This window comes from Eumetopias jubatus, unplaced genomic scaffold (assembly GCF_037043125.1).
Source record: "Eumetopias jubatus isolate StellerSeaLion01/CBP00866 unplaced genomic scaffold, mEumJub1_p1.0 scaffold_4, whole genome shotgun sequence".
Taxonomy (NCBI): domain Eukaryota; kingdom Metazoa; phylum Chordata; class Mammalia; order Carnivora; family Otariidae; genus Eumetopias; species Eumetopias jubatus.
The window spans coordinates 157,765,736-157,776,737 of NW_028274810.1; the positions used below are offsets into that span (position 1 = coordinate 157,765,736).

Sequence of the window (11,002 nt, forward strand, 5' to 3'; positions counted from 1 at the left end):
GGCATTTGAGACCCTGTGGGCTCAAGAGAAAATTTGTCTCTCCCTTAACCACACAGAAGAATCTAAATTGGGGGTCTTTGCCAGAATAAGGGCTATTATCTGTATCATAGGGCAAACACTTAATTACCAAACATCCGTTCTTCTTTTCGCCCTATGAAATGCACTCCTTTCCCCTGAAATCCCAGACCCCTCCTCCCTTCTTATTTCAGAATGGCATATATATCTCATTTTGCCTGAATGTCTTTGGAATTTCCACGTCGGTGTGGATTCCCCATAGGTACACCTATTGAATTTGACTTTCTCCTATTAATCTGTCTCGTGTCAATTTGATTCTTAGTTCAGCTGGAAGGACCTTTGAGGGGCAGGAATTCTTGCTTCTAGTCAGGGGGTAAATTTTTCTAATCCTGGGTATCTGTTTTAAGAAGGCTACTTGCCTGCATATGTCTGACATTCCTAGGAATAATCTGAATTTGCCTTACTTTTCTTTCTTCTTTGGTTTAAAACTCAAGTGAGGAAAAGAGGAGTGTTATACATTGACCTTCTCAAAACCCTAACATCTGCTGCACTGGGCTGAAATCTTGAGGAATAAACAAGAGTGAAATTTAGGAAACGAAATGATAACTTGAGTATTAAGGTTTTGTTGGGCTGGGCATGTAGGGTCAAGATTCTGGCAGTTTGCAGCAGCTCATATTGTGCTGGATTTTACTGTAGTATAATAACTGGTAAGGCCTGGGCCAACACTTTTTGGGCTTTGGTCCCCTGTGATTTTTGACTTCTCTGTATCATTTCAGCTTATGGAAGCTTTAACCCCACTCAAGGGGTTGTTTTCATCTTGCTTGCGTTGACCGTAAGCAAGAACGTCCAGGCCTCAGCAAAATCACGATGTGCTGGGAGTTGACGAAGGCCATGCAGGAACAGGTTGGAAATACAGCAATGCCTGTATTCCCACCACTTGAGAAAAAGCAGTGGCAGAATAAAATGGTACTGAGAGCTTGGGATATACAAAAGGTGAGGAAAATAAAGGTTTTAATCTAAAGATAGGAGTCACATAACCTGTTACCAGCTTTGTCAATAATAAATTGGCTTATTTTTTCTTCATCTGCTTACCTTTTCTCTCTCTCTTTTTTTTTAAGTTAAAAATTCCTTAATTTTTTAATTCCTGGCACCACTACCACAATTTACAGGGCAATAAACCCCATGTAAAGACAAAGACAAAGGTACAGCAGATGAAAGGCCTCGTGAATATACATGTCACTGCCTGCACAGCGCAGTAACCAATAACGGCACTTTCTGCAAACTGTGGCTGTGACAGTCCGGAACAAGAAGGGGTTCCAGTACCTTTCCTGACTACGGATCATTGTTCCTTCTGTGGCAGATTTTTACAGTTCCCCTAACGCATTTGGGAAGACTGTCTCAAAGTAACCTGCAGCTTTCCTGACCACTCCTCGCTCTCTCTCCCATTAAGAACTGTAGCCCTTTTCTTCCGGAAAATTGTTAGAACCTTTTGCTACCATATCCACCTCTTCACCACCAGATCCATAACCACCACTGTAGGAACTGCCTGAGCTTCTTCTACCAAAACTGCCCCCCTTCATGGGTCCAAGATTTGATTGCCGTTGTCCACTGTAATTTCCACAATCATTATATTTCCTGCCAGCACCATAGTTACCATCTCCAAAATTTCCTCCTTCATTGTGACCATCATATCCTCCATCACCACCTCCATATCCACCTCCTTGGTTTCCATATCCTGGTCCACCACCATCATAGCCTCCTCTACTGCTATAATCAGGACCACCACCGTAGTTGCCACCATTACCTTCAAATCCCTTATATCCACCATCACCTCCTCCCTAACTACCTCTGCTGCCACCATCTCACCACCATAGCCTCCTATTCCTCCGAAGCTTACACCACCTCCAAAGTCTCCTTCACGGCCCATGGAATTGCCAGATCCACCTCCACGGCCTCTTTGTGATCCAACCAACGCATTTCTTGTTCAGAAAGGGCCTTTTTTCACTTCGCAGTTATGCCCATTAATATTGTAGTATTTCCGAACAACAGTTTTATCGACTGTATCATGATCATTAAAAATTACAAAAGCAAATCCTCTCTTTTTTCCACTATGCCTGGCTTCCATAACTTCTATGGTTTCAATCTTGCCATGCTTTTCAAAGTAGTCTCTCAAATTAAATTCTTCTGTGTCTTCTTTAATACCACCAATCAAAATTTTCACTGTTAGATGGGCATCAGGCTTTATAGAACCCTCTCTAGAAACAGCTCTTTGGTTCCACTACATGTCCATCAACCCTGTGTGGTCGGGCGCACATTGCTGCAACCACCTCTTCAACACAAGGATAAGTCATAAAACCAAAACCCCTGGAACGTTTTGTTTGGAGGTTATCTCATCACCACACAATCTATAAGTGTGCCCAATTTTTCAGAATGTTCTCTTATACTATCATCTGTAGTTTCAAAGCTCAAACCACCAATTAGCAGTTTTCTCAACTGCTGTGGTTCCTTTGGATTGTGGTCTTCCTGCCCCCCCGGTAGGGTTCTTAAATGTAAGAACTGTACTGACATTTATCTGAATAAAACTTATGTGTAAATTAACTGCATAGGAAGGAAGCCCATCAGAATTAAAAGTAGCCAAATAGAGCTGAAATTGAATATGACCAAATCACAAATACCAAAAGACAAAATGAACAAAATGCCAAGAAGGGCATTTAAAGAAAGGCTCAAACTAAGAAAAGGCATAGTGCTTCATTCATTATGTAGTAGTCACAGACATTAAAGATGAATGAATAAATATAGTACAATTTAATGGAGAGCATCACAATGGTACCTTGCCATTAGAATGCCCTACTCCTTTTTTATTTTCAGTGTTGAAACCTGGCCTGCTTTACTTGGTGAATTTCACAGGATTTTGTTAAATGATGTTGCAAGTATCCTTAAATTTCTATAATACAACAGAAAATCTGGTTGACATCCATCTTATTAGGCAACATAAAAGTAAAAGTTAAATGAAAAGATTGAAATAAGTAGAACAGTATTTGTTATTATCTGGCACTGTTGATATTATAAAGTAACACAACACAAACTATAGAAAGAAAAAAAAGGTAAGATTTTTCTTAAGTAGAGAGTGCCTATGTTTCCTAACCAAGTCTATAACATGATTTCAGTAGTTTAGGTTGATTTCCTTTAAGACTGACTTTTCAATTTTATTGAAATATAAAATTACATAATTTTATTTATATATATGATTATATATAAATTATATAATTTCTGTGTAAATTCTTCTCTGAGCTTTTCGTGATACTGAGATATACACAGTTTATGATGATTTTTAATACTTTAAGACATTAAAAACCATGCTAGATTGGGGCGCCTGGGTGGCTCAGTCATTAAGCGTCTACCTTTGGCTCAGGTCATGATCCCAGGGTCCTGGGATCAAGCCCTGCATCGGGCTCCCTGCTTGGGGGGGAGCCTGCTTCTCCCTCTCCACTCCCCCTGCTTGTGTTCCCTCTCTCGCTGTGTCTCTTTCTGTCAAATAAATAAATGAATAAATAAATAAATAAATATCTTAAAAAAACATGCTAGATTAAAATTATGAAATCTGAATGAAGGGGGTGAAATCGGAGGGGGAGACGAACCATGAGAGACGATGGACTCTGAAAAACAAACTGAGGGTTCTAGAGGGGAGCAGGGTGGGGGGATGGGTTAGCCTGGTGATGGGTATTAAGGAGGGCGCGTACTGCATGGAGCACTGGGTGTTATACGCAAACAATGAATCATGGAACACTACATCAAAAACTAATGATGTATTGTATGGTGATTAACATAACAATAAAAAATTTAAAAAATAAATAAAATTATGAAATATGATGTGGAAACAGGGATGATTTTCTTGTTTTTACAGCAGTCAAAATTTGTCAATACCTTTTGGAATTCAGTTTCTGGTACTGCAGCATTTTTTATTAAAGTCCAATAATTATTTGGATTATTTGATTTATTATAATATACTTAGAGGTAACTCATTATCTCTGCCTCTCCCTTCTCTCCACCTATCCTGTATAACCTACAGTGTTTCTGTGTTGATTGCTGGGAGGCCAATTCAACCAGTCAAGTAATTCATACACTTGGAATCATTCTTCAGGTTTTCTTTCCCTTACCTGCTATATTCAATTGGCCAAGCTGTTTTATAGATATTTCCCATTAAATATTTCTTATTTTTCTCACATTTTTCTACAGCCATTATCTATAATTATGTCATTATATATTATCTAGATTACAGAAAGGAATTACCATTATTCTCACTGCTTTGTCTGCCTCCTGTATTCACCCTAATCTATCCACCTCCCTCACTGTTGGCAGAACGATCTTTCTAAAATATAAAGGATCATATTAATCATCTAACTGAAGCCACTGGTAGGTCCTCTTTGCTAATAATATGAAGTTACACTTATTAGCTTAGCATAAAACACTCTCCAAAATCTAGTATTTATCTACCATTCTGGTCCCATTCATCCTTTTTTTTCTCCCTCATATCCTGTTCTTCAGGTATAGAGAGCCATGTTTAGGTCCCAGAAAATATACTCATGCCTTTGTTCATGTTATGTTAGAGTGGACTTCTTTTCTTCCTCTGATTGACCTCAATTCCATTTGTCCTTTAAGATCTATATTAACTTTTTTCTCTTCTTTGAAGACTTGCCCTGTCATCCTAACCAATGTCAGATGGTTTATAGTATTTGTCATACCCACTTAGCTTGATTTTTTTGAATTCCATGTTTCCTGAGTTCTACTGGCTTATGGTTTATTTATATCTCTTGTCTTGCTGTATTATCTCCAAATTCTTCTATCTCTGCTTTGGTCTTTTGGTTTATAAACTTATTTTTTGTATAAGTTTCTATTTCCATGACTATATTATGGGCTTAGTTTTTATTTACTGTGTGAAGAGATTTTTCTGGCTGATGTTTTTTATGTGCCATCTGCCTTTCCTGTTTTCTTTTTCCTTCTGTCATTGGGACATCTTACATTCCCTTTGGTTTCTTTGGGATTATTTACCTTTCTGTGAGATGAGTTCTTCTTAGACGGAGATGCTTATATTGAGAAGGGGATAAAGTTTAATTTCTGGCTGGTGAGAATTGTCTGTGACACATATTGTGTGTGTGTGTGTGTGTGTGCGTGTATGTTTGAGTGTGTGCGTGTAAGAGAGAGAGAGAGAAAGGGATAGAGAGAGGGAAATATCTCTTAGGCTTCACTCCTCCCCATGCAACAGAGCTTGGAGGCCATAGGGTAGTTTTCACCATGCCTCACTTACAGACTTTTCTCTGAAAATCTAGCTTGTCCGTCAAGTGATTTTCATTGTTCTAAACAAGGAGTTATTTGGCATTAGGTGTATGCCACTTTCCTCCGAGCAAGTTGCTTTACTGCATTGTCTGATGTCAACAGCAATGGGCATCCTCTCTTAATGTCTTGTGACATTTCTTTTTGACCTTGATTGCTATTGTAGTCCAAGAATGTAGATATCTCTTAATTTCATAGAAGATGGTATTTGGGTTTTTCATCCTTGCTCTTCCAATCAGTTTTAAGTTATTTCTGAGAAGGGAAGTGGGTGATGCCATCTTTCTCTGTAATATTAAAATAAAAGTGAATTCACTGTACTAAAAATATTAATTTCGAATGTATTTCATTTTACAGACTGAGCATCTTGAGGATAGGAAACTTTATATAATATGATATAATTTATACACATATATATTTTTTCAGCCTCATTGCACAGTCTAAATCTTGCTACCTTGCAGAGTTTAATGCACACTAACTGATGAATTAGTTTAGACAAGTCAAAATGATGGTGGCAGCACTACAAATTAAAGCCATTATAGCCAGAGGAAAAACCCTACAGCACAGATACCAATTACAAAGTGTATGGCATCCATCCCCGGAAATCGGAGGGGGAGATGAACCATGAGAGACTATGGACTCTGAGAAACAAACCGAGGGTTCTAGAAGGGAGGGGGTGGGAGGATGGGTTAGCCTGGTGATGGGTATTAAAGAGGGCACGTTCTGCATGGAGCACTGGGTGTTATACGCAAACAATGATTCATGGAACAGTACATCAAAAACTAATGATGTGATGTACGGTGATTAACATAACACAATAAAATAAAATTAAGAGAAAATAAATACCTTTCTAAAAAAATTTTAGTGAATATTAAAAAAAAAAAAACCCAAAGTGTACGGCATCTGGAGGGCGCCGGGGGGCGGTCAGTTAAGCTTCTGACTCTTGGTTTCTGCTCAGGTCATGATCTCAAGATCAAACCCTGCAGTGTGGCTCCCAGACTCTGCTTGAGATTCTCCCTCCCTCTCCCTCTGCCCCTCCTGCTCGTGCTCTCTCTCTCTCTCTCTAAAATAAATAAATAAATCTTAAAAAAAATGTGTATGGCATCTGGGAACCAGTTTATTTTGTGGGATTTACTTAACTATAATTTTGTATTTTTTCATTTTCTCAACTTTAAGAGTAACTATTTTTTTTAGGTTTGAAGATTTTTTAAAGACGTTAAGTCATTCAACCTTAGAACCACGGTTCCCTTTCCCAGGCAGACTTCCTTAAATATCTACTTTTTTTTTTTTAAGCTTTCATTTTTTTTATTTGCAGAAAGAGACACGGTGAGAGAGGGAACACAAGCAGGGGGAGTGGGAGAGGGAGAAGCAGGCTTCCCGCCGAGGAGGGAGCCCGACCCCAGGACCCTGGGATCATGACCTGAGCAGAAGGCAGACGCTTAAAGACTGAGCCACCTAGGCGCCCCTTAAATATCTACTTTCAAAAGCTTACTTGCCCCATGTTGTCTCTGTCTTTCTCTGAACTTTTAGAGAAAACATATTTTTTTTCCTCTGTGATATTGAGATACACAAAAGTCTTCCATTGTCCGGAGTTTTAGCAACCCCTGGATGAATTGATAAATTATATTTTTAGGCTCAAAGTGTCTGTAACACATGTGTTTTTTCTGTGGGGTGTTTTGATAGTATCATGGGCAGTATCGAATGATGATTAAGAGCCTGGGCTCTGAAATCAGACAGTCTTGGTTTTAAATTCAGTCTCCCCCCCCATTCTATTGACCTTATGCATGGTTTTAACCACTCTGTCTTAGTTTCTTTATTTATGAAAGGAGAAAAATAATACATACTTATTTCATAGGGTTATCTATATTCTTCTTGCATATAAATATTAAACACCAAGGGTAAAATATGCTTCCCTAATTCATGCTACCTGAAACTTATTTACTATTAGCACTTTAGCAATCTTTCATTTGGGAGTGACTTTTAAACTCAGGATTTAGCTAATTATAGAAAATCTAATCAAGGCTGCCGAGATTTAGTTCTAATAATGATACTTTACTTTTTCTCTGCAAATTCTTCAGGGGCTCTGCTCATTCAGACATTCTGTCAGCCACCCTCAGTACTAAAGCTTCTGGACAACGCCAGTCTCACATCGAGTCATTGTTCCACAGTATAAAACAGTTGTATTTTCTTTTTTCTTTTTTTTTTTAAAGATTTTACTTATTTATTTGACAGAGAGAAACACAGTGAGAGAGGGAAAACAAGCAGGGGGAATGGGAGAGGGAGAAGCAGGTTTCCCGTGGAGCAGGGAGCCGGATGTGGGGCTCTATCCCAGGACCCTGGGATCATGACCTGAGCTGAAGGCAGACGCTTAACGACTGAGCCACCCAGGCACCTTTTTTTTTGTTGTTGTTGAACAAGGTAGATGGAAAAGATGGGATAAGTGAATTTATAATTAAAGACATATTTCTGTTTTCATGATCAGATATCCCTTTCAAAGTTTTAGGTGTAAATTTTAAATCTTATAAAAAAATGAGCAAACCAAGTTCAGTATTATGGTATACTAAGAAGTATATTACAGTGTTGTTCATAAGGAATAAGTGGCTATATATTATAAATAAACATATTTTATAAATTTTATAAATATATTTAACATATAAATGTTAACAGTATTAAATATATAAACATTTTCTTTTTAAAATTTTTTTAAAAATTTTATTTATTTGAGAGAGAGAGAGTGCAAGCAGGGGTGGGGAGGGGCAGAGGGAGAGGGAGAAGCAGACTCTGCTGAGCAGGGAGCCCAACGCAGGGCTCAATCCCAGGACCCTGAGATTATAACCTGAGCTGAAGGCAGACACTTAACTGACTGAGCCACCCAGGAGCCCTTACGCATATTTTCTATTAATATCATTTATTTATGCTCTTTAAATGATACTATTTCACCAAATTTAGATCTAAACATATAATGTACAAAAGTGGCATAACAATTTGCCAGTTTAAAAAAAAGTCACAACTTCTATTTTTTAAATGTTTAGTTGAAGTATAACATACATACAGGAAAGGACATATATCATAACTCTACAGCTTGATGAATATTTACAAACTATATATTCCCATGTAACTAGCATTTAGACTAAGAAAGAACATTGCTAACACACCAGAAATCCCCATTGTATCTCTTTCCAGTCAATGACCCTATTCAAGAGTTACTATATACTAATTTCTAACCACATAAATTAGTTATAACCCCTTTTGAACTTTATTTTTTATTTTTATTTTTTAAGATTTTTATTTATTTGACAGAGAAAGAGAGAGAACACACAAGCAGGGGAAGTGGCAGACAGAGGGAGAGGGAGAAGAAGGCTCCCCTCCTGAGCAGGGGAGCCCGATGTGGAACTCGATCCAAGGACCTTGGAATCATGACCTGAGCCGAAGGCAGATGCTTAGCCGACTGAGCCACCCTGGCACACCCCTTTTGAACTTTAAAAACAAGGACTCCTTACAGTATGTATTATTTCACACTAGCTTCATTCCCTCAGTATTCTGTCCCTGAGATTCAACCATATTTTGCATATTTTTTTCATTCTTATTACTGTAAATTATTATTTCATGTCCCTAGAGCCCATTTATTTACCTCTTAAGCTGTTGATAGACATTTGGGTGGTTTACACTTAGGAATATTATGAATTGTGTTGCTATGAATATTTTAGCACAAGTCTTAAGGTCAGCATATGAACTAATATCTGTTTGAATATAAAGTAGGAATGGAATTGTTAATCATGAGGTGAATGTATATCCAGCTTTAGGAGGTACTACCAAACAGTTTTTCCAATATGAATGTACCATGATAAGGAGTTCTCCATTGGGTCCTTGTGCCCTCTTGACTGAGAATAGTCAGAATCATTTCATAGCGGTTCTAAAATCTTTGAACTTCAAAGGGAAAAGTGAGGTGTCTTATCTTTTTCCTCCCAGGAGTCCATGCAAAACATTTTCCTTCTTCTCCAGAAATGTATCTCAAAGGATTATTGGGAGGGAAGGTCCCTGAGGACACACAACCAGTGTTATTACATTTTTCCTCAGAACAATAGGTGCATATTTGCCTTGCATTATCATAACTAAGATGCTTCTTCAAACAGTTCTTCACAGTACATAGAAAATATGCTGAAAGGTGACAGTATATATGCAATCTCCAGATATCCAGGTAGATAAACAAGCATCAGGCAACTTTTCATTAGCACCTTCACAGAAGTTCTGCCTAGCCAGACAACCAGGTATAGATGGAAGTACCTGATCTGTTGGAATCTTCCCAGGCTATATTTATGCTTGCCTTATTCAGCAAATATCCATGAATAGCATTCGATGTGTCTCACAGAATGCACCAGCTTGATATTTATGCATTTCAAAAATTCAAAACAATAATATGGCCAAAGCTAAAAAAAAATTACTTAAAATTTTAGATGTGCAATTCTGGGCCAAATTTCTCCAGGAATAAATTACTGATATACTATGCCAACAGAAGTGTTTGCTCTCAAATAAAGTTTCCAGGAGGTTACATCATATCCTCTCCTATTAAAAATACTAGCAGAGGAGAATGAAGTGTGGATAATACCACATACTAATGCATTTATAGGAATTATTTATATGGGGATTAGGAATCCGGTTCATTCCTTCATTGACATGTTCTATTTTGGCATTTCACCTCATACTAACCAATGAAGCTATTCTCTAACTTTTGTGTATGAATCAACAAGATTTTCAGTTTCCTTTATTTACTTCAATCAGAAACTCACTCTGCAATAAGAGATATCATTCTCTCTCTCCCTCTCGACCTTGCTCCTATCTCTTTTTCACCTTTCCAGGACATGGAGTGGTTGTGTGTTCAGGTTTAAAAGGACTTTCTTGCTGTATCCATGTAAGAACTATGCTGTCAATAGAATTGTTGATAAACCAGGGCGCCTGGGTGGCTCAGTCGTTAAGCGTCTGCCTTGGCTCAGGTCATGATCCCAGGGTCCTGGGATCGAGCCCTGCATCGAGCCCCGCATCGAGCCCTGCATCGGGCTCCCTGCTCGGTGGGGAGTCTGCTTCTCCCTCTCCCACTCCCCCTGCTTGTATTCCCTCTCTTGCTCTCCCTCTCTCTCTCTGTCAAATAAATAAATAAAATCTTAAAAAAAAAAGAATTGTTGATAAGCCTTTGGTTAGGCATTGACAGTATCATAAAAGTCCTATGTTAGATATAAATTCAGAATATATTTTCAATTATGTATGATATTAGAGAAGATGTTTCGTTATTTTATGATACAAAATGTGAGGCAATTCTCTTAACTGAAGAAAAGTCACAATTTTGAATTGCATGGGAGACAATGGGCTATACAAAACTGGCTGAATGATAGGGATTCTGTGGGAACAAGAAGTGGGAGAGAGTTGGGACCTAAGGCTGGGCAAAATTAAATTCCCGAGGTAGGCAGCACAAAGGCATGGATGGTAGGGATTAATTTAAGATTCACAAAATCCTGATATATAGATATAAATAATCAGGAATGTTCACTCATTATAAAGTAAACTTTTTATTGAAGTAAGTCATATGTGAAGTAAGTCATAAATGTGACTTACATAGGAATCACACATAGTTTATACACATCTATATGTATTTGACACATACAAA

At 38.0% G+C, this 11,002-nt stretch overlaps 1 pseudogene; it reads right to left on the minus strand.

The window, feature by feature from the left end:
* Positions 1–1,494: 1,494 nt before the first annotated feature.
* LOC114215522 (heterogeneous nuclear ribonucleoprotein A3 pseudogene) lies at positions 1,495–2,538 on the minus strand (annotated as a pseudogene).
* Positions 2,539–11,002: the final 8,464 nt, after the last annotated feature.